This window comes from Sapajus apella, unplaced genomic scaffold (genome assembly GCF_009761245.1).
Source record: "Sapajus apella isolate SASKATOON/1434 unplaced genomic scaffold, GSC_monkey_1.0 scaffold60, whole genome shotgun sequence".
Taxonomy (NCBI): domain Eukaryota; kingdom Metazoa; phylum Chordata; class Mammalia; order Primates; family Cebidae; genus Sapajus; species Sapajus apella.
Window position 1 is genome coordinate 6,517,554 of NW_022437000.1, and position 25,531 is coordinate 6,543,084.

Sequence of the window (25,531 nt, forward strand, 5' to 3'; positions counted from 1 at the left end):
AAACGCTCAAGGTGAGCAAGCACTGACTAATATATACATCAGGCAGAAGCATGAGTAACTCACATATTCATTATTATAAACAAGTTAATTAAAGTCATAATACTAATAAATTATAGCCACTAAGATCATTATTTTATTCACTTCTGATTTATATACAGTCCCTCTCTTGAGTAAATGGGAATTTTTATGTGGCTATAAAAACTTAATAACTAATACATCAATTCTTACTAAACATCATTCAAAGGCAACTGTGACAGAATTTAATCCCTAAAATATCAGGGAAGGACAATAGCAAAAATAAAAGTGTTTATTACTTCAAACATAGCAACTGCATTATCAGTTGTGACGCAGTTCGTTCTATCTGTGGCTCCGAAAGCATTTTACAGCAGTTCACAAGTTATCATCAAGAAATCACACACTCAGGACAAAGTATTTGACAAAAGTATTAGAGCAGCAAATAAACAGCCCTAAGCCTTTGCTCAGAAGTTTCACCTCTGCTCCCTCAGATGCCCTTTCGTCTTGACAATTCCATGAGAAACAAACTGATCTACCCTGAGCTTGCCCCCACATTTCCTAGACATGAGTCAACTAGCAAAATCTCTAACTGCAACCATGAATAACATTGCAATAAAGTATGATCACCTATGACTCAAGGCACTGCAGGTCTTTCTGCTATCAACAAAGGGATAGCATCTACAGCTATTAAATAGCTCATTATCACTATTGAGGTTTACTCAGAACACAAGAAAATATCAGAAATAGAGACCAAACTCCATGTCTAAAAATGTCCAGCTACGTAGTTTATCACCCCATTGGCAATATGGAACGATGGTGAAGCCACAGGTTTTAGAGACACATTCCGATTATAACACCAGTTTTGGCACTTTCAATGTGTAAAGTCCCAGATTCTTTGACCTTTCCAAAAACATGGACTCCTATTGTAAGATAAGAATGATTATACCAACCATTCATGACTGTTCGAATATTCAAATAATATTTGTAAAAGCTCTCTTCTAATACCCAACACATTGTAAGGTCTCAGTAAAAAGGAGAGATATCATTTCTATTATTATTCTTATTACTATTTGAAATGGAGTCTCACTCTGTCACCCAAGCTGGAGTGCAATGGTGCAATCTCAGCTCACTGTGACCTCCGCCTTCCAAGTTCAAGCAATTCTCCTGCCTCAGCCTCCCAAGTAGCTGGCATTACAGGTGCCCACCTCCACCCAGCTAATTTTTGTATTTTTAATAGAGAAAGGCTTTGCCATGTTGGTCAGGTTGGTCTTGAACTCCTGACCTTAGGTGATCCACCTGCCTCAGCCTCCAAAAGTGCTGGGATTACAGGCGTGAGCCACCATGCCCAACCTATTATTGTTACTGTTTTCTGTCTTAGTTCATTTCTACTGCTATAGCAAATTACTTTAGGTTAGGTAATGTATAAATAATAAAAAATTATTTCTAACTGTCCTGGAGCCTAGAAGTCAAAGTTCAAGGCTCCCGCGATTCCATTTCTGTTCAGGGCTGGCTGTCTGATCTGGAGGTCATGCCTTGTTGTTGCATCATTCAATAAAGATGAACGCTGTGTCCTCACTTGGTGGAAAGACTTAAAAGGGAAAAACTCACTCCCTTAAACTCTTTCATAAGGCTTTTACAGTCCTATTCAGCAGGGTTGGGCTTTCATTGCCTAATCACCTTTCAAGGATCTCACTTCTTAGTATCATCACCTTAGGGGTTAAGTTCCAACCTATGAATTTTGGAGTGACATACACATTCAAACCACAACATTTCCTAAAAAGCTAAATTAGGAAATTGGGGCTGGTATTTGATTCCTGAGACAATTGCCATTCTCCTAAAACAGTGGGCTGAGACCGTATCGATCCTAACAGGCTCCTATTAAATTCACTGGAATACTGGCTGGGAGCAGTGGCTCACACCTCTAATCCCAGCATTTTAGGAGGCTGAGGTGGGTGAATTGCTTGAGGCCAGGAGTTCGAGACTGGCCTGGCCAGCAAGGTGAAACTCCATTTCTACTAAGAATACAAAAATTCGTGTGGTATGGTGGCACTACCCCACAATTCCAGCTACTTGGGAGGCTGAGGCATGAGAATCACTTGAATCCAGGAGGTAGAGGTTTTAGTGAGCTGAGATGGCGCCACTGTACTCCAGCCTGGGCAACAGGGTGAGACTCTGTCTAAAAAGAAAATAATAAAATAAAACCAAACAAAACACCGATGACCTAAATCTATACCAAACCCGCAAATAAAATAAATAAATAAATAAAGTCCATGGAACATTGAACCAACTTCATAGGGAGTTGTGCCACATACTCTTTCCTCTGAAGGAGGCCAACATGAATCTACTGAAATTCGGGCTTTATTTTAGATATAGAATCACCTCACATGCCTCACCACACCGATTCCCCAACATACCCAATTTAAACTTTCATCTTCAAAGACACTAAATCAATAGATGCCCACCGAGCTTGTGACTGAGCTAATTTCTAATAGAAGAAAACTTAAAAGGGTTGACAGTTGTCCATAGGTGCTGATTGACTTTAAAGAGGTATATTAGAAAATGAGGGTGCCGATTTATTTTCTCTGCTGGTGACAGACAACAGTTTCAACTCCCATAAAATACAGGCGCATCCCTTTCACACAGCTCTTTGATTGTTGAGGGTTTCTGTGCCCCCCTCTTTTTCTGCAGTTCTTTTTCTCTAGTCTATCACTACTTCCCCAGTTGGTAAGAGTTACGTCTTTATCTTCTGTACTGAAGCCCACTTCTTGGAACTAAGCAACATCCCATTAGTTAATTTACTTATCTGGCAATATCCATTATGTTAAGGGTGAAAGCAAATCATAATATTAAAAGTCTTTCTTTATAAAGATAGTGTAAGTTACCTGGTGAAGTTTCTTATATCTAAAGGTATGCATAATAATGGGTGAATTTATAAAGTTCCACGGTCTGAATGTCTGCGTCTCCCCGAAATTTATATGTTGGAATTCTAACTCAAAGGTGATGGTATGAAGAGGTGATTAGGTCATAAGGACAGCATCCTTAGAAAGCTCCCTCATCCCTTACGCCAGGCCCTGAGGACTCCACAAGAACGGACTGTCTATGAACCAGGAAGCAGTCCCTTGTCAGACACTCAATCTGCTGACACCTTGATTTTGGTGTTCCCAGCTTCAGGAACTACAAACAATAAATTTCTGTTGTTTATAAGCCATACAATTGATGGTGTTTTGTTACAGCATCCCAGATGGACTAAGATATAAATATACTATAAGCAATTTCAGAGTGAGGTTATTATCTTTACTTGGGTTTATAGAATTAACAAAATTCCTGGCACAGGGTAAGTGTTCAATTAACATTTGATTTAAAAAAAATGAATCAGCCATGTCTCCCACTATATGTTAACGAATGACAGAGAATGAAATAACTTTTTTTTTTCTGTCAAAGGGAAGATTTTTGAAGAAAAATCAGTGACAGTGTGAACACAGAACTGCTTGGCTTGTCTCTCATACTTGTCTAGTTTCTCTGAAGACCTCCCAAGGGTCAGAAAAGAAGTACTAAAGCTAATTTGTATCTTGGTTCACTAAAGTAATGGGCTGTAAGTACAGGGAAACAAAAAATAAGATTTGAGAAAGAGGTAGAAAATGTATAATAATTGTAGCTCTCTGGGCTCATGGAAATCAATTGATTCAATCTTTAAAACAACCGATATTCATGACTTCTTTTCAAGGTAATTATTAAGGTAAGTTTCCTATAAATTATTTGTGTAGCGTAATTCACAGGCACTGAAGTAATATGGAACTTAGAAACAATCCTTTAATTTGCAACAGCTTACATTGCACCTTTTAAGAAATTTCTTCTATTTCCCTAATATTTAAAATTTGAATGTCTTAGAGTGAGTTATATATAATTGTGTGTGTATATGCCTTCATTTTTAACCCATGACAGGCAAATCCACTGATTGGCCTGTGATGTCTTAGACTTCATGTCACATCAAAACTCTAGCTGAGTTTGCCTCAACTGGAGAGAAAAGGAAGACCATTATATCCCATCAAGATGGTACACCTTTTATCTTATGTCTTAGTCAATGACTCCCCTGATTCTAAATTAAGAGATCCTGACAAATTTGGGATACAAACCTAAAACAGGTAAAATTTACATTACAAATACTTCTATCTGGGGTCTTCAGTTTTTTATAATTCCTTTTTAGAGCTAAGCATAATTTTAAGTGCTAATAATGAACAAAATTCTCCTTATTGCTATTTTTATTCTATCTTCTAATATCCAACTTCTAGCTGTGGGTTTTACATATCTGGCCAACAAAAATTTAAGACTAATCACAAAAGCATGTATAAACACCAAGAGGTTTAGCATGTGTATAGAATATGAATTTGGAAATGTTTACATATGCAAATATTTCAGAGCTAGAATTTTATTCTTGGCAAAGAAACTAAGGTTTTTTTTCTAAGCACATTGCTACAGAAAACTGATATTCTGGAGGGATTGTTTACTTGGAAGAGGCTTTGGGATAAGAGCTATTCTAGCATTTAATGATGTTGATCTCATGTTATTTTAAGGTTAAAGGAGCTGTGGAATTTTACCTCAAACTTTTACCTTTTATCTAACTGTTCTTTTTTTTCCACTTAAATAGTAAAAAATATATTTTTAAATTGTAGTATTATAACACAGAGAGCATTTCTCAGTTTCACTGATGCCAATGAAGTAAAAATGGAATGAAATGTCATACTGACTTGAGTCATTAAAAAAATAAACCATGTAATTTTGTGTTTAGTCAGTAAATGAATTCAATAATATTCACACACTACTCTGAAAGAGTCAGTTGGATTGCCTTTTAATAACATAAAGCCAAAGCCTCCAGCCTTGTTGGCCACTGGTAAACCTCAAGGTGGCATCAAACCGGGCTGCAGTCTCCAGCCATTGGGTTCTGTCATGAGATTTACCATCACTGTGTTTCCCTGTTTTGACAGACCACTAAATACCTGAGGTATTTTGTCTGATTCCCAGATACTGTGTAATGCTACCTTTGAATGTTCAAAAAAAAATTTGCTGGTTATGCATTTGATGTTTGCCTACTCATATGTGAAAATAAATACTTGAGATTCCATTTGTGAGCTACCGTTTGAATTGGGTTTTTCTATAGGAAAACCTGCTCAACCGGTTTTACCAAATCCTTAGAAGAATGTTTTGTGATACAAAGAATAGATTGTTACACAGGACAAGATAGGTAATTATGAGATCATGAATAAGTTTGTCTTTCATTGTGAAAGTACATAAAATAGGAATAAAATGTGTGATTACTGATTACAGAAGTTGTCTTTCTATGGAACTTACAAGAAAAAAAAGAAAAAAAAAAAAAAAAAGGAAGTTCACTTACCAAAGAGGGCATTCAGAAAATCCTCAGCTTGTTGTAACCCAAGCTAATGAAAACAAGGAAATTTATAGTTAAGGCTGACTTCCAATACCTAGACACCACGGGGTATCTTTTAAACCACTTCCTTTATATGGCCCTTTGAGTCCATGGATGGGAGGTCAGCTTAAACTGTGAATTTCCTTATTATTAGTTTCTGACACAACCTTAACATACTTTGAGTGTGCTCTGAGACTTTGTTAGTGCATTTAACTTCCTCTCTTTAACAACACTGGTATGACCTTGATAGGATGAGCAACCACAACTGAGATTCAATTGTTGCCAAATGGAGATATTGCTCTAGTTTTAGTCCCAAGCGTGGTGAGTTCTCCTTCACTGTCAAATACCACTGATCACCATGCATGGGGTTTTTCAGAAGTTTTTTTCCTGTTATTAACTAACATGCAATTTATTTCATAATGTTAATAAAACTTTTGGAAGGCTTTCAATATTCTTATTGTTTCAAAAACAAGTTCAAGAAAGATAACTTCTGTGTAAAATTGCTCCTACAATTTACAAGAAAAGATCTTTTGCAGTCTTCCGTGGTAAGAAGGTGAGATTCCGCTGGTGACAAGGAGGAAGCAGGGCTCTCCTTTCTCATTACTGCCCATTCGAAACCTCCCTCTGCAGACTTTGACCCTTAGGTGGCTGTTCTAATAGGTCACATGGTGTTTCCGGTTAGATAAGGGAAGTCCTCCAGTCATTTTTAATGGTCGAATTTCAGCAGTTTCACTGTCCAACCGATGCAACTGTCAAAATCCTGAACTTCACTTCAATGTTTGCTTGTTTCCCTCCTTCTCCCTCCGACCCCTTAGGACTGCTTTGTGGAGACCTACAGTGTATTGGCGCTGGAAAACCAGTATCCCCAAAATGTGGTGCTTCATACATGCTCAACTGACAAAGAAACCTCAAGGTCTCTCTGACCATCGTCCCCAACCATCTCTCCCAAAACATAAAGTGAAGCCATTCTCTGAGGCTGCCTTATCTGCCTAAAGTCCAGACCTACCAAAGAAGAAAAAATTACCTCTTGTCCTTTCCATGAGTTTTCATTAACTGAACTCATTTCACAGGAAGGAAGACTAAAGTCTCTCAAATTTGAACAGAACTGTGTCACTAACCATTGTTCACTCTGTGGGCCCAGCAGACTTTGATCCAGACCGTCATATGTTCTTCAAACCCATTGAATTCTCCCTAGGAATTAGTTATTTTCCCTCAACAGAATTCTTCTCCTTTCTCCTAGAACCTGTTTGGTCAAGACCCAAGCCCCCATTCATTCTGTAACTTCAGATGGTTTATAAGCTTTTGCACCGCAATGCAAGGTGGCTTCTTCATTCTGAATGCTCCTGTCACTCAGAGCTATATCAAATAAACTTCTGTGGCTCTTCTCCCACTAATCTGCCCTGGGTGAGTTGATTTCCTAGCATACCTTCTGAGGGTAAAAGGGGAACTTTCCTTTTGCCTCTACAATTGGAACCGGGGTTGGCTTCTTTCTTTCAAAACTTCTCCTTTCCTCACTCTACCCTGCCCCTATTAGGTGGCTTTTGGCTCTCCCTGGGTTGGAGTAGGCTTGGGTAAGAAGAGAGGGGGGTAGATAAAAAATGTCTACGTTCTCTGGACTTTGCTCTCTGAACTTTGGGGCTCTTCAAGGATAACTGTTTTGTCTTGGGATGCATTTTTGAGTTCTCTGAAGATACTACCTCAAAGCAGATGTCCCATTATGTTCCTTTAATGAGGTCGAAATTCTTTCTGTGGCTGCCACTTAACATACCACTCAGGTTCTGTATCAGTGACACCCCTCCAAGCTCTTTGTGCTGTCAGTAAGTGTGTGCTTCCAGAGGGGGTCACTGTGACAATGACCCTCCGGCTGGTGCCTTACCCGGGGCTCACCTCTGTTATTCTAGCTCCCAATGTAGCTATGGCCTTCACCAGGACAGGCTAAGTGATTGGCAAGGCCCAGTGCAAAATAAAAATGCAGGGCCTCTTGTTCAAACACTATTAAGAATGTCTAGATGGTGACAACAGAGCATTGAACCAGGTGTGGCCCTTCTGGGTGTGGAGCTGAGTGTGACTGCACAGTCTCAGCCCCAGCTCTCTACACGTTGACTGGCAGGGCTTCAACACCACTCCACAATGTTTTCTAAGACATACGTGTTTCCTCTGGAGTCCTGCTCAGGACGCAGAGAGCCAGGGGAGTCTCCCATACCATCTCTTAGTCTTGAGGAGGCAAATGGTAAGTACTAACTTTCCTGAAGAAGAATGTCGAGTGCACCAGCATTGCTCTTTGCTACTGTCAGAGAGAAGCAGAATTTTTCTCACCCATCTCAGGTTTGTGGCTGAGGCCTTTATAGTAAAATACAGATTAGTAAGGGAAAAGAAGAACACACTAATTTAATATAAATTTTATAGGCGTGGCAGCCTTCTGAAATGAAAACTCCAAAGAAACAGGGTAATCTGTGTATGTTTCTTCTTGGGTCTGAGGAGGAAGACAGAGTCGTGCAGAAGTAGGATTAGACAAAGGGGGATATGAGTTAACTCTAATAAACTGGGGGAGCTTGGCAAGGCCTGTTTGCTTAGAGTCTTTGTATTAGTCCATTCTAGCACGGCTAAAAAAAGAAAAAAACAAACCTGAGACTGGGTAAATGTGTAAAGGAAAGAGGTTTAACTGGCTCACAGTTCTGCTGGCTGTATGGGAAGCATACTGGCTTCTGCTACTGCAGAGGCCTCAGGAAACTTAAAATCATGGTGGAAGGTGAAGGGAAAACATGCACATCTTACATGGCCAGGGCAGGAGGAAAAGAGGGAAGGGGCAGGTGCCACATGCTTTTAAATCACTAGATTTCATGAGAACTCACTATTGCCACCAAGGGGGGTGGTGAACCATTAGAAACGACCCCCATGATCCAATAACGTCCCACCAGCCCCTACGTCCAGCATTGAGGATTATAATTTGACCTGAGATTTGGGTGGGCACACACACACACACACACACACACACACACAGCCATGGACTTTTATCATTGTCCCATCTATATCTTTCCAACGTTTTGTTACTGTTCAAGGCCAGATGGCCACACTGCTTCTTCATATCCCGGCAAAAAGCATTGCACACATAACTACAATGCAAGGCCACATATTGGAAGCATGATATTTTAGGAGGCAATGGTGACAAAATGTCTAAGGTCCCTGAGCCCCTCAGAGACTTATTCTAGAAAATATCAATTAATTAATGTGAACAGTGATTACAATTCATTATTTGATGCTAATGAACAAAAGAGAATGTCACCATTTATATAACATATAATGTGTTCAGATAACTTTAATAATATACATAACCTTTCTAAAAGAATGGTATTTAATGTCTTTTAAATTGTAGCTATGTCATTAATAACTGTCATTTTTGAAGTAAGCGAAAGATAAAGGACATAGAGAAAAAAATTATTAGCAAAAGCAACAAAAAGAATATTTGAAAGCTTGACCTTCCATTTCCTCCAAACCAGTGGAACTAACAATGAATGTTAAGGGAAAACGGTAATATATTTTCTTCCACATTTTCTATCTGTCAGGCACTGATACTTATTTTTCCTCACCGACATGAACAGTTCACTGAATGACAGCAAAGTCAAACCTTACAAATATAACTTAAAAGCAAGGGGAAGCCTGTTCTTAGAAGAAGCATGGTTTAGATGGCCTTGTGTCTAGAAATGCTACTGCCTTTGCTATTTCTAACCACAGGTTGACATTGTTATTTTAAACACAAAACTGGAGGAGACCACAGTGGTGGGCATAATATTTTCAATGTTCTGCAGCTGCATTCATAAACTGAACTCTTTGAAGTAAAAAATTAATAGCTGAACGATACACCTCAGAGTGCCCCCCGAAAGGTGACCAGAGCCTGCTAACTTGGCAGTTTTAAAATATGAACATTTCCAGAGATGGGAACATGGGGGTGCCGATAACATCCCCATCTGGGGTCTATTTCTCCTGCCATCCATCTACAAGTAATCTTCTTTGAAGTAAAAAGAAGCCTTTGAGGGAAATGGTTCCAGGATAATAGGTTGGACATGCCTTGGCAAATTGCTCTAAAAATAAAAAAAACACAAACAAAAGATTGTGAATCACAACTTGATTGTAACTTAAATGCAGCATTTTGCCCATGAAAACTCTAAAAGACGCTCTATAGAGAGAGATGAGAGATATATACATGCAGAAAGAAAATATGTATATTACACATGTGTAGGTATATTATCTCAACAAGAGCAAGTTAGTCCTCATGAATAAGGTATCAGTTTTGAAAGTATTTCTGGAAAGAATAAGTGCTATAGCTTGGGTGCAGTCTGGGTGGAGTTAAAAATAGTGGAATAATTTAATGACAATGACAGGATTAACGATCAAGTTGGCTGAAGTTTCACAATTTCTTCCCACCAAGCCACACATACACAAATTACCGAAAGGCTAGCTGGGCAACACATAGGTCTAAGAAGTTCATTCCACTGCTTAAATCCTTAAGTTAGCTTCCCACAGCCTACAGAACAGAGGTAGAGGCATTTGGCATGGCAGACAAAATCTATTTGAGGCTGGGCGCGGTGCCTCACATCTGTAATCCCAGCACTTTGGGAGGCAGAGGCAGGCAAAATCACCTGAGGTCAGAAGTTCAAGACCAGCCTGACCAACATGGTGAAAACCCATCTCTTCTAAATTAAAAAGAAAAAATTACCCAGTTGTGGTGTGTACATGCCTGTAATCCCAGCTGCTTGGGAGGCTGAAGCAGGAGAATTACTTGAACATGGGGGGCAGAGGTTGCACTGAGCAGAGATCGCACCATTGCACTCCAGCCTGGGCAACAAGAGCAAAACTCCGTCCAAAAAATAAATAAATAAATAAAAACCCAAAATCTATTTGAGATTGTACAGTGCCTTTAAAAAAAAAAAACAAAAAAACCTCATTTCCTCATGTATCCTGCCTCCCCATCCACATGCACGGCACACACACACACACACACACACACACACACACACACACACTCTCACACAGGCTCACATACATCTCCCTCCAATCAAGCTGAACAGCTTGCAGTTGGGCCTTTGCACGTGCTGTTTTCTCTAGCTCAGGCGTCAGCAAACTTCTATGTAAAGGGACAAATAGCCAATATTTTCGGCTATTGAACGATAAAGGTTCTGTTGCACCACTCTGTTGTTGGACATAAGTGAATACACATGGCTGTGTGCCAGTAAAACTTCATCGATCCTGAAATTCAAACTTCAGATAATTTCACGTGTCATGAAATAATTTTCTCCCTCTCACCACCATTTAAATATGTAAGACCATATTTAGATCCTAGCCACACAGAAACAGGCAGCAGCAGCGGGCCTGATTTGGCCCACAGGGCACACTTGGCCAGCCCTGCTTCAGTCCTGCAATCTTAGCAAATTTATCTCCAACCTGCTCTCTGAGGTAGTCTCGGGAGCCTTCCAAGCCCAAGCATAGTGTTTTCATAGCCTCTTTTAATACAGCTCTCTAAAACCATTTCTTTCAGTATTTTAAATATTTTTTACTATCTTTCCTCCCAACCAGGCTCTGAGTTTTTTATCAGCAGGAAGTCTTTTGTAATTTTGTATCCCATCAAGCTCTCAACATGTGGCAAATAAATAAGTAATAATGGAAAGTGAGCGGATGGTAATGTCTATACTCCTTCTTTCTCTTCTCCTGCAAAATATTTCTTATGAGTCATTCCTCTGTGGATAAAATGTATGTGGTACAGTGGTGCAGGGAGACAGTCTGCTTGGGAAATCCAAGCCCCGCCAATGTCAAGCCCAGGTCTTTGTCAGTCATAATTGCTCATGTAGCCTGGATCAGGGTGTGGCTGATGGTATGCATCTCACAAACATTCTGCAGCTGCTGGGTATCAGGATTGTGTCTGGGAATGGGACAAAGAGCTTCCTTGCCCTCAGGAATGTACAGAGTGGCCAGGAAGAAAGCTTTCAAAAGCCAGTCTGGGGAGAGAGTGAAAAGAAGGAACTATAGGAGCACAGAGAGGAGGAAGCTGCTCCATAGGAGATAAAGAGGTTAGGAAAGGATCCCTAGCGGGGTGGTCTCATGACAAGTCCTAAAGGAAAACTGGAGTTGGCTAGGTAAAACAGAGAGAGAGAGAGAGAGAGGGTAATGATATGGTTTGGCTCTGCGTTCCCACCCAAATCTCATCTCTAATTGTAATCCTCACACATCAAGGGTAGGAGGAGATTAGATCATGGGGGCTGCTTCCAATATGCTGTTCTCATGATAGTGAGTGAGTGCTAACAAGATTTGATGGTTTTATAAGGGGTTCTTCCCCCTTAGCTCACACCTCTCTCTTGCCTACCGCTGTGTAAAACAGGCCTGCTTCCCCTTCTACCACGATTGTAAGTTTCCTGAGCCCTCCCCTGCCATGCAGAACTGTGAGTCAATTAAACCTCCTTTCTTTATAAACTACCCAGTCTCAGGTGTGTCTTTATATCAGTGAAAATGGACTAATACAGGTGTCTATGCAGAAGGAACAGCTTGGACAAAGGCTCAGAGGTAGAAGAGCCAGAGAGGAAGAAGGTTGCTCAGCCACCCCTTCTAGTACCATTGACATTGGGCCATATAAAAGGTGTTCTCAGGGAACTAGCTGCTGTCTGGCCTGAGTAAGCCTTCATCGCCTGCAAACTGAGAGCAGCAAGTTAAATATTGTGTATGGTCGTTCCTGAATATATTCTTTCTAGATGCTGCCCCTATTATTTCAGGGCTCTTGGTGCTTTTTGTTTAATGAGATGTCCTGTGGGTTTGAACCCTTGTAGTCTTTCATTTGGGTTTCCTTCTCCCTCCCTTAGTTTACTAAGCACCTTAAGGTGTTTTGTTTTGTTTTGTAGAAGTTTTTGGACTCTACATACCTACAAGATTTTATTCATTCAAGAAATACCTACTAAGGATCTTTTATATGCCTGCACTGTTCTACGTGTCTGGGATACAATAGAATAAAACAGACATAATCCCTTCACTGAGGAGTCTTTCATTGGAAAGCAGGACTGAGATAAAGTCAGTAATACTCACAAAATAATAAACGAGCTAATGATATACTAGACAGTTGTGAGGAGAGAATGTAAGGCAAGGTAGTGGGGAATGTGAGGCTGAGAGATGCATTTTAGAGAAGAATTTAGGGACGTTCCCATTGAGAAAGACACTTTGAGCATAGATGATGAAAGGGAGGGAATTGGCCATGGGAATATTTCCAGGAAGAGGGAGTCGTCAGTACAAAAGGCACTGGGCAGGAACAGGTATCATTCTGAAAACTGCAGGTAAGACCATGTGGCAAAGTAGGGAGGAGTCACAGGAAGTGAGCATAGGCACAGGCTGTGGAGGGTCAGATCCTGAAGGGTCCTGTGGAATCCTGTACCCACTGTAGCTTTTATTCCTGTCTCAAGTGAGGACCTGTCGCAAGGGTTTGAACAGAGGCATGACACCATAACCCCACCTGTGTGTTGGAGGAATAATTTTGGCTGTGGGGTTGCGACGAGATGGTAGGGGAAGGAGCAGAGGTCGGGAGGTGGTGAGGAGTCCCTTGTGGTAATCCAGGTGAAGCATTGTGGGGGTTCAGACCCAGGCAGGAGAAGGACAGGTGCTGAGAAGTTTTTCTGGAGAGCTGTGGAAGCAAAGCCAGCAGTCCTTTCTCACTGACCGAATGCAGCATGTGAGGAAAAGAAAACAAGGAGTCAAGGATGAATCTAAGATTTTGGCCAGAGCAACTCTGGGGTTGGAGTCACTACTGACGAAGATGAGGGAGTCTACAGGGGAGCACATTTTGGAAGCAGAGCAGAAGTTGGATTTGCTAAGAATTCAGTGTCTCTTAGACTTTTAAGTAGAGACATTAGAGGCAGTTTGAATATAAGTGTGTAATTCCAAAGTGAGTTCTGAGCTGGGGTTATAAATGTGCAGGTCTTCTGCATATAAACAGCAAGCAGGGCCAGAAGACAGGCTGCGGCCACAGAGGGTATAAATGGAGAAGGGGTCTTGAGAACTGAGTTCTGAGCCTCTGACATTAAGAGTGATTTACTGTCATTGTTGCTGAACTGATTCACTGGTTAACTCAGGTTAAAAAAAAATGCAATATTTCAAGTAATACATTAGATATGTATGTCATAGGCTTTTTTATATTACCATAAAAGATATTACCTGTTATGGAGAATATGGTTTGGTTCATCCTACACTGACAAAAATCAAAACAATCATCTTTCAGCAATGACTATGTATAAAGTAGAAAGTACACACACACATATTTCAAAAATATACATATATTTCAAAATAATGCAGAAAACTCTACTCAGGGGGGGCCGGGCACGGTGGCTCAAGCCTGTAATCCCAGCACTTTGGGAGGCCGAGGCGGGTGGATCACGAGGTCAAGAGATCGAGACCATCCTGGTCAACATGGTGAAACCCCGTCTCTACTAAAACTACAAAAAATTAGCTGGGCATGGTGGCACGTGCCTGTAATCCCAGCTACTCAGGAGGCTGAGGCAGGAGAATTGCCTGAACCCGGGAGGCGGAGGTTGTGGTGAGCCGAGATCGCGCCATTGCACTCCAGCCTGGGTAACAAGAGCGAAACTCCGTCTCAAAAAAAAAAAAAAACAAAAAAACAAAAAAAAAACTCTACTCAGTTACTCCACCTCTAATGTACAGACTAACAGAACAAGAACAAGATACCCAGGTACAAAAACAAAGGCTCAGTCAGATAGGGGCTAACCTGCTGAAATTGATTTGCATTTGATGAACGCTAAAAGTTGAAGACTAGGAAGAGATCAAAGTTCTTCTGGAACTTTGTCTCAATATAAAAATAGACCATACAGGAATCCCAACCTTCGTAGCATCAGGAAAAGAAATTATATAAAACTATTTGCAGGAAACATTTTCCATGCTCAAAGAAATAAAGCCTGATAGCAATATGACAACACACACAAACACGACCCACTGCCAAAATGTGAGTATTTCAACCTATTATAAAGAGGGGGCATAATTCCAGGGCAGCAGAGAGCACCGGCTGCCTGCAACCCAGGCTCAGCTCACCCTCCCAGATCAACTTCCTTCTTCTCTGGAGAAAACACGGCCCTTTCCACTAATGCACAGTGCAAGATGAAAGGGTGAAAGTGTTGTTCTGCTCTAAGGAGGGGAAAGAGGAAGAGAAAAGCTTGCCTGTGAGTTCTCTACTCACTTAGAGAAAATTGCAGTGTACTTCAGTAGAAATCTTTGAGCAGTACTCAAAGATATAAAAGCAGTATGTTCTGCTAGAATCCTAAACCTTTTGAATGAAAGCTGCCTTGCTTTTTTCTTTTTTTTCTCTTTCTTTTATTTCCTTTCTTTTTCTTTTAAAGTATAACCCTGCAATTTATTGGAGCTGAAGGTCCAGTTTTGTTTTGTTTTTTCTGACATGGCAGGTTACTTTTTTTTTTTTTTTTTTTTTTTTAGGGGGATTGAGTGTTGTTGTTAGTTAGAATAAAGGCCTAGTTAGCAAATTCTCAGGTTCTGTTCCTAGTTCTGTCTATGGTAATGGGGAAACACCATCTCTTGGAGCAAATAAATAAACACACATAAATACATCAGTTGGGCTTAAACCCTGTAGGAATCCTGCTATCTCCTGGGAGATACCATAATTTCAGTGCATGCAAGGCCAGTTGTGATTTCCAGAATTAAAAAAAAAAAAAATACACTAGTTGTAAGGGAAATCTCCTGAATGGGAGAAATTGTGTTCAGTATGGAAATGATTGCTTAAACAACATATATTTAATCAGCTCCATGACCACTCATAAGCTACAGTATCCTGCAGAATAAATTTCAAAGTTCCACGTTGTATTACTGCTTTCACTTCAGTTTTGGAAAAAGAAGTATACCAGTAGATTTTATAATGCCTCCTTATTCAAATGAAATAAAATGTTATCCAAAAAATTCCTTGATTGGTTGCTAATTAACATGTTTTGTTGATAATTTACTCTTAGTGACAACCTCATACTCGTCTCAGCTTACAATTGCTTAAAAATACTATTTTACTGTGTAACTGATACACACGTATAAAATATGCACTAGGGAAACAGATACATGTCGGAATTTTTCCCCTCCAAGTAATAACCAGGCCTGACCGTGCTTAGCTTTCGAGGTCAGATGAGATGGGGCATGTTCAGGGTGGTATGGTCATAGACACATGTTGGGTTTCTGTTTCAATCAGAAAACAGACAGACAAATAAGACAGGGAGCATGGGAAGTCACCTCCAAAATGGAAAGGGATTCTCCTAGGGTGTGTTACTCATTGTCAATTTCAGGAAATTCCCAAAGGGATGTTCCTGAATGTCGAGTCCATCTAGCTTAAAATAACTCAAGTCATGTAGCAGCAGTTCTCCCAGAATTCTACTTCATAGACTATTTCTCATGCTTGCTGGAATCACAAGAACTTTTTTTTTTCCTTAATATATGAATTAATATCAGCCAAAATTTAAATTAACCCAATACATTTCTTCCATGGTCTAGCCTGCAACATAACTTTCAAGCATAGCTAAGACATTACTTTATTAAATTCCTTAAAAATTGAAAATTAACTGATGCTATTTTTAATAAATGTCATGCCACAAATGCAGTCTACATTGTAAATGCAGAAAACAATTTGATTTAAAAGGCATAAACTAGTTTTGGTCTTTCTGCTTAATCCCTTTCGTGTAAAAAATACCCGGTTCCTGACTCGCTTCTACATTCAACAAATATCTTGGAAAATAAATTTTAATGACTCCTTTTGTGCTTGTATATTTTTCTTTAATATCTTCTTCTGCATTTTTGAGCAAAGAGAAATTGACAGAGTCAAAGACATGACCTTTAATTTTAAAGGAATTTGCTTTTCTTACAAATCTGCTATCATCGTAATCCTAAAAGCACAAAGGGAAGCTAAATTATCTATCCTTTTTTTTTTGACCACAACAACTTCTAAAATTTAACTTTGATTCAGATTAAATGGTAGCTCAGCCAAAAATGTCAAGAGGATCCTTTTGGAATTGGGCCTTATGTGTGAGTAGCTGGTTCGCATTGTTGAAAAGGCAGGACTGAATTGCAGCATGGGGTTGCTATGTAAAGCAGTAAATAATGATTATAAAATGCTTCGTAAACATTTTTAATGTGACACATCAATGCTCTATGACAAAAAATAAAATTCTGCAGTAAAGTGCAAGGGGACACAGTCCCGGCAGAGGCGCTGGCCTTTGGATGAGTAATAGCCACCACTGGTAAAATTTCATAGCTCCTGCGAGAGGGAGGGACTGTGCCATCTTGCCACACTTGTTACCTCCAAATATGGGAAAGTTATTCCTCATTCCCTTTTTTAAAGCTTGACTACTGATTGAGAACAGCAGCATGAATACTTGTTCCCTTACAGCAGGCAGTGAGTCACAGCCGTAGAAATTACAGGAGTTAAGAAAGTGCATCATCTCCTTCCTTGGAGAACACTGAATAATGATGACTTGGAGTTTGGTCTGGTTCTCAAGCTCACAGTGTACCTCTTTTCCTCAGGGTGTCTTCTCCTGTCTAGTCATGGCTTGTTAATTTGATACTCACTACATGTATGTTCTGGTCTCAGGGTAATGTATTCTGCTAGGTCTCATGAAATAACTACCTTAAACGCCATGTTGCCTTTCTGAATGAAAGTAGTCATCTATTCTCACAAACATACTCTTAGACCACCACATCTCACCTGAAAAATATTTCTGTTTTTATCAACAGTTGATCATTTATCCCTATCAAAATTACCTCTCTTCAATTTTATACGACCAAAGTTTAGACTAATTTTTGCTTAATGTTCTAGATTTTGTCCTGTTGGTAAATTTTAAAATACATTGTTCCTCTATCATTGCTTCTGTTTATATAAAGCCTAATATAATTTGTCCTATGATACACTGTACATGATAATGATGATATCTGTCATAAACTTTAAATAAATGGTCTATCCACCCATATCTCATGCTTTTATACTGCATGGTCCCTTACTGTTGCTTATCATTTTTTCATAGAATCAGTGTATCCACTACGCTACTATGTTTCTTACTCAGACTCTGTCCTTACTGGAGTCACTCTGCAATTAATATTCTCATGTAAGTCCTGGGAATGGGAAGAGAGGAAAAAGTGGAGGATGAGGGTAGGTGTAAGATTCCTTGGGTGGCACAATATTTTGATTTTCTGGGGAAATGTTTTAAACACATGCACACACCATGTAGATTTTGATACGCTCCCAATTTTGACTTATTTATTAATTTGGGTGATGTTTATCTAGCATCTCCTAAATCCAGGCTCTGTCCTCCATGCAAGTGAACATCATTAGCAGAAATAGAACTGCTAAGAGGTACAGGCCATAGGTAAAAACCAGTGCAAGGACCCTCGAGGCCAAGCCCCATAGTTGCCATTTATTTTTATTTCAGTGTTTCTCTGCCAATTGTCCAACCTTCCTGAAATTTATTTTCCTAAAGAGAATCCATCTTGGATAAGTCATGTAAACTCTCTGAACTTTCTTTTGTTTTTCGTATCTATATAATCAAGCAGTTGACTTGTACAAAAATATTCAACTATGGATTACACAAAGTTGTATTTGCCAAATGCTTTTTTTTAGCTAATCAAGCTATATTGCCATCTTCAATACAAAGTAGCTAAATTATCGATGTACCTCTTAAAGCAGTGCTGAGGAGGCAGTAGTGGTGAAACAGGGCCCCCCGCATGTGGCAGAGGGTCGGGCCACCTCCCAGGGTCTCCACACAGTCATATTTCCACATACGCTGAAATGTTTTGAAATCCACTTAGTGTCTTACCTTTTATTTGCACTGGAAAAGGATGAGCTATATTTTGGTCAGCTCTGAAAAAATGAAAACAAGCAACACTCTTGAATGCTGGGAAGGATTTATGGAAACAGAAGCCCCCAGGCAAACTGGAAAGGATGTATTAGTTACAGCCACTCTGGACAGCAATTTGGCAATTTTAGGACAGTTGAAAATGTGCATGATCAATGATCATGCCCAATTTCATCTCTAGGGAAACACTCAGAAAATGCACACTCAGACAATGTACAAGAATGTTTACTGTGGTATCCTTCAGAAGCCCCAAATTCATAATCAACATTTTAGAAGGAACTATCCAGAAAACATGTGGAATGTGCATACACTGTCTCACTGCCTGATGGTTCAAATCACCAAACTGAGGGGATGTGTGTTTCATCTCAACCTACAATGTTAAGCAAAGAAATCAAGTGGCAGAATGACCCACAACACATGACACTGAAACACATTTAAGACGATGCTGTACATTGTTTATGGATATCGGTGTGCAGGTAATATTGGAAAAATTCTCATCAAATCCAAATTGACTGCTGTTTTGTTCTCAAGAGGAAAGGAGAGGAATAATACTGCAATAGTGGTCAAAAGGAGCTTGGCTTGATCTACAAGATTTACTCCCTTTCTCCTCTCTGTCCTTTTGTTAAAAGAATAAACGCATTTTTTTTCTTTTTGTGTGCCTCTCACAGGAAAAGCACAAACGTATACCTTTCCTGTGTAGTTTTGAAAAAATATAAATAGAAAAAAAAAGAAAGGCAGCAAATATTACATAATGTGTTCAGTTTTAAATGTGGGTGGTAAGCATATAGTTGTTATATTATTCTTTGCAGTTTCTCTGTGTTTTTCAAATTTCTCCAAATGAAAAAAAAATTCTATTCTAAAAGAAAGCACCAACACTCTGGTCGGTGTCACACTCACACAAACACACATGCACCTACACACACAGTGCTCCACTATTCATTAGCCGTGAGATTCGAGGCAGATCACTTAACCTCTCAAGACCCTGGTTCCCCTCAGGTGTAATGAAGCCTCACCCACCTGAAAGCCAAGGGCTGGACTAGACCATCTTTTGGGATGCTTTAGTTCTTAGCGCTGTGATATTAGCTTTACCTGCCTCTCCAGAGACAGAGGTTAAAAAGCTCATGGACCTCCCCTAGTTTCATTTGCCATTCAATCCTGGGACCTGTTTCGGTGTGCATCAGATATCCTGGAAATGCAGCCCTGTTCCAAACTGGCTGTGTCACTGCTCTTATGACCCCTAGCCAAGCTCTTCATGTCGACCTGGGAGGGGTGCTGGGGCCATGGCTGTGTACGTGAGGACTAAGAAGGAGCCTTTTCCACCAGACAGGCACAACAGCAGACAGCTGGTGGACAGCGGAAAACAGTCGGGGACAAAGGAGAGGTAAAGTTAGCACTGGGGGCGGATGGAAACCAGGGAGAGGGAACAGTCAGACCAAAGGAGCTGCCATGGGACCAGCACAGATGCAGACATCAGGAAGCGGGGAGGTCGAGCCAGAAAAATCACAGCTCTCTCCACCGACATTCCAGCAAGCATGTCAGCTCTGGATGGGAACACGACAGCTATAATAAAAGGGAGCTTCACTAGTCGGTGTCTGAGCAAAAGAGATAAGAACTGTCCAAAATTCAGACACTATTCTTACTGGCACTGACTCTTCCACAAGAGCAAATGCCTGCATGCTTTGTGCATCTTGGTGCAATGATATTACCAACTGACCAGCAAATGAGCCATTCAGCTTCTCTGCCTGTACTTTTCTCATTTCGCTCCAGCACCATGCTTTAAATGTAGGAAAGCAAAATATGTCCCCCTATACCTGTGGTACCTAATGCCATGATTAATTCCAACTGAGAAAACTGGCTCCTTCAGCTCTTATGAACAGCTCTAACTGTTTTTCCACCCATTTCATAGAGTAGGGGGAAAACATGGAATAATCGCTTTCTGTTACATGTTTTTTAAATATCATTCTTTCATATAAATATAAGAATCTGCTGTTTCATACTTTCTACAAAGCTAGAACGTCAATCTTTCCCCACTCCACCCAAATAGGTGTGTTGGTTGCGATGGCAATTAAGTCAATATGAATTTCTAATCACCTAGAATAAATTATTAGACTAAGCAAGTATTCAAAGAACTATTTCTTAGCCAGGCTTATACCAAGCTCTCTTTAGCAGCAAGCAATGTGTGTATAATAAGCAACAGTAAGAACGAGACAGGGGTTATTTCAACAAATCCCCGGTGACCAGCCTCGAGTGACTGCTACAAGTGAGATTTCACAACATGGGAGCTTTGCTCTGTGAATTGGCTTTTCTAAACTGATTTTAAAATTCTTTTACCAGATGTAGGTTTTAACCACACTTAGATATACCATTTTCATATATATAATTTTTCCCTTAGTTCTCAAATTTCATCATAAAATGGGAAGAGTGATACAGACACTGTTTCTCTATTTGGAATTTAATATGTAAGATAGAGGGGCTTTTTTTCCTTCTGGAAAAATGTGAATCCACATTGTTCCAACAGTTGGAAAATTATTCCACTCATGCCAAACCTATAACAGGGCAATAAAATGTGTAGCAGTTGGGTGGAGCTCCCCAAATTCCAGAAGTCTGCGAAATTTAGGGGCCCCCAAGCTTAAAAAATAAAATGCCTGTTGATTTTGTTCTTAACACATTTCTAATTTGTTTTTGCAGATTGTTCTTTATTAACAAGAGAAAGCTATTTTTGTATTGTTGCCAAGAGACTTCAGAAACCAACAGCCTGATCAAAATAATAACTTCCTCTAATGAACAAGTCTTGCTGGTTCAAAGATATTTAATTCTATAATTTTTTTTCTGAAAATGTAAGTGAAGGGCGTTTAGCATTAGTGATATGACTTGCCGCTGTGGAAACCTGCCCAAAGTCAGCCTGGCCTACTTTCATTGCTATATCAGGCAAGGTAAGAACAATGCTTTTGTCTTTGAAACACTATAGCACTTTTGAAGATACTGACAGATTTATGTATTAGTTCTAAATGCTGTTTGCTTGAAGTTTCTTTAAAAATAATAGGCTAACAAAAGCTGTAATACAAAAAAAAAAAAAAAACTTGACATATTGACAGTATAACAAAATTCACAATCTATTCTAAAATAAAGTTTAAAATTTAAATTTTCCTTCATTTTTCCCCAGAAACTTCACATACATGAAATAGAAAATAAATTACCAGTGACACAAACTATGCTATTATTAATTCTTCTCTCACAATAAAATACATTTCTTGTGGTAAGTTTTCTGCGCTAAGTATGCTAGATCTTCCAATATACCAAGTTACTTTGCAAGGTACAATCATTTATGTATTGTAGTTGTAAAGTATATTGTGATGAAGTTCTAAAAATACTTAAGATAGAATTTTCTCTTTAATATTCAGATAGACCAATGTGTGTTGGTTTACTGTGCATTTCTCTAAGTTTATTTGAAATACGCTCATCGGCTTTGCATCAGTTGGAGAGGCAGTGCTATGAGGCAGGAGAAAAAGGCAGATTATTGAGTAGAGTACCTTTCAGTGTCAGATGATAAGTTAAAAGCTAAGCCATTGTAAATACATAGTTTGAGGCTGGTGTAATATCAACATGCAATGATATCAGCGAAGGGATTTTATAACCTTAGGAACAGCTCACCTGGAATTACTGAGGCATGGAAAGTGTAACAAAGTGACACCTGTTTCTCCATAGACAATCCCTACACCCTGCCCTCACTTTGGTATTGAAGCAAAAAGGAACGTTCCCCTCAAAGTATTTTTTAAATTACAGAAAAGTACTGTCATTAGAGGTTGAAGAAATAATTGAATTTCTTTTTTGATCCAAGAATCCCTTTCATTCAAAGGGTCTTTCTTTTATGAAGTCAATGAAAATAAATTCTTGGAAATTCATGCACTTTTTTTTTCTTTTGCAAACTTATTATATGAAAGCACAACTTTATAGTCTGGATTGGACTACGTCTTATCCAAATGTCTGTGAAGTCAGAGCTGATGAATACATCTTCTCACCTCATTTTCTCTGAGAAGGTATTCCGGTCCTAATTCAAAAGGCCATAATAAAAAGTTTTAGCAAATTGTCACTGTTTTTGAGAGTAGTGAGTAGCTCTGCTGAGACCCAGTCTTAAAAGAGCGATTCTCACTGAACCCGAGAGCTTTACTGCTGTTCCTGCACTCAGAAAAATGACAATGACCAGCAAATGATGACACTCTTAAGGCATCAGGTTTGTTCAGTAACTAAAGACACTAAATAACATTTAAAAGGAAAAATTTTTACCATAGGACCACCTTTCTTTTTCCAAAAAGTTTAAAAATTGACTTAGGCATAAGCCATGTCAGTTGAAAGAGACATTGAAATCAACAAAATTGAGGAGACTGGCTACTTGGAAACCAAGTGTGTTGAGTTCCTTACCCTGCATCATACATTAATTACAGGTGGATTGAAGAGTTTAATGTATATTCATTTTTTTAATTAAAAAGCTGTAATATATAATTTAATATTTTTCTGACCTGTATTGTAAAAAAAGGAAACTTCCTAAGCACAAAGGTGATGGAAGAAACTAAAATGTCTTGACATTTTAAAATAAATTTCAAAAAGATCACCAGCAAAATTAAAAGACGAACACACTAGAAACTACATGCACAATAAATATTCATAAATTCATTATGTATAAATGGGTTAATATTTTGAATTTTTATAGAGCATTTATAAATCTTTAAAAAGTATCATAAGACCTCACATGGAAAAACTGGCAAAATTACAAGCATGAAAGTTACAAAGGAGAAATGCAAATGAATAATAAACAAATGTAAGCAAATGTTCAACTAACGAAGATGGAAGAAATAGGAAGTAAATTGCAATGTATTCTTTAACCAGCAAATAAGCGAAGAGCTTGTTTGCATAATGACACCAAGCAATACTGGTGAATATTTACTGAAAAGTATATGTTATGGCGTTATTAGATAGAATGCACATTAGTAGCGTCCAAGTTATTTAATAAATGGCTTAGTATGGGCCTGACCAATCAGAATGGACAGAGGCCACAGAGGTGGAGTGAAGGTCCCAGAGCTCTTGATATGATTCAGTTCCTTGCCATGGGGAAGTCTGATAATTCCCAGAAAGAAACAGGATGGCCTGGGGCACTGGAGGAGAAGCTTGTCCAGCAGCTATTTATACACTGATAGAGAAGAATTTTGATTTTGACAATAAATATGGCCATCTCAGTGTGTAATGGCTGGAAATCAGTTCAAGAATTCCTTTATTTAAATAAAAACTATAAACACAAAATGTTGGTTTTACCCTTTCACCTAGTAATTCCAATGCTGTGCATCTAATTTAGAAAAGTTGACAGAGATTTAAGAAATAGATAGATCACGGAATAATAATGAGGTCATGATAATTGCTTGATTTATGATGCACTTACTATGCCAGGTGTTCTAAGTGACATACAGATCAGATCTTTTAATCCTGGCAAGAATCCTGCCACATTGCTATCCCTACTTTATAGATGAGGAAACTGAGGCATGAAAATGAAAGCAGCTTGCACAAGGTCATACAATTAATAAGTGAAAGAGCTAGAATTCATTGACCTTGAAGTCTGCATTTACTCACTAGTGAGGAGGTTAATACCATAATGCAATGTCATATGTGAATTAGCAGGCTTTATAGCTTCTTAAATCAAAAATGTTAATAATTAGTCTATCTAAATTATATTGAGTCCACTTAAATTTTCATTACCTGACCACATTTGCTAATGTTGCCTCCTACTCACATTATGTTTATGCCATTGTCTCACAGCTATTGTCTGTTAGAAAACATTATCCTTTAGCTATAAATTGTGATGTGGTTATGATTCAAACTAGCTGCCTACAGTAATGCATTTCTTCTTGTTCCCAAGAAAATAGTAAAAGTATTACTATTAGATTCATAATGAAAGGCATCAGAATTCATAATGAATGGCATCAGATTCACTAAAAGCAATAGCATAGGCACCATTATATTTTTTAAAAAATGTCATTTTGTTTGAAGCTGCAGTCACAAAATTGGCATTGCCTTTTCACCCAACATTTGTGTCACACTGTACCATCCCTGCACAGAGATACGTAGGTGCTCTGGCCCTTTATCTGTTCACTCATTTGTTTAGAACCCCCAACCATAACAGTGATAAAGTCTGAAATCAGATGGTTTCCCTCTACCCTTGCATATGATACATGGTTTTCGCTGAGATGGTCAATAAGGCCAGTAACCTCCAGGTCACTAAATCAAATGGGCTCTTTTCAGGGTTTCAAAGTTGTGAACCACTCACTGATTGGAAACGCCTTTCTCCTTCGGATTCCAAATAACCCTCCCCTCCCCCTCACTCTTTCCTCTCTGATCGTTCTTTCCTACTTTCCTTTACTGGCCTATTTTCTTCAACACAGACTTTAGATACTGAGGGTCAGTTCTTGGCCCAGCCCCTTCCATTATCATCCTGTCCTTTAACGCAGGCACCTGTGACATTTCCCTTGCCACCTGGACCTTGAGTCCCTGATTTCCATCTCCAGCTGTTATACCTCAGAGCCCCGCTTCATATCACTACTCACACGTGTTTTCAAATGCACCAGGTCCCAACTAAACTGACTTCCCTCAGACCTGATACCTCTCCCCTATGCCGTCTACAAGGCACTGCTATCCCTCCAGACACGTGGGCCAAAGCCTTCGCCACCTCCCTCTGCCACACAAGCTTAACTACAAACAAACATGCAAGCACTAAAACCTTTACCCCCAAAAGGGCTCGAAGTTTCTGTCCATCTCCGCCACTGGCCCCGGCCCAGGTGTTGGATGTCCTTAACGCACTCTTAATGCCTTTAACCACCATTCACGCCGATTGTTAGTTCACTGACACCACTGCTATTCCCAGAACACCTGTGTGACTAAGGTGGCCTCCACCCGCTTCGTGATCCGGCCCTGCTTCCATCTGCCAGCTCACCTCTCGCCGATGTCCTCTTTGGTCCCTGAGTCTCGGCCACGCTGTCCTTCATTCCGTTTCCAGAGCACCAGATTCCCTTTGGCCTCAAGGAGGCCTTGAGCACACAGCCGCTTCTTCCCTGAAAGGTTTTACCCTCCCCCTACCCCACCTCCAGGTCAGCCTTGCTCCTGGGTGTCTTTCAGCTCAAACGTCATCACCACGTAAGAGACCTCCCTGGTCTAGATGGTCCTGTTATGCTCTCTT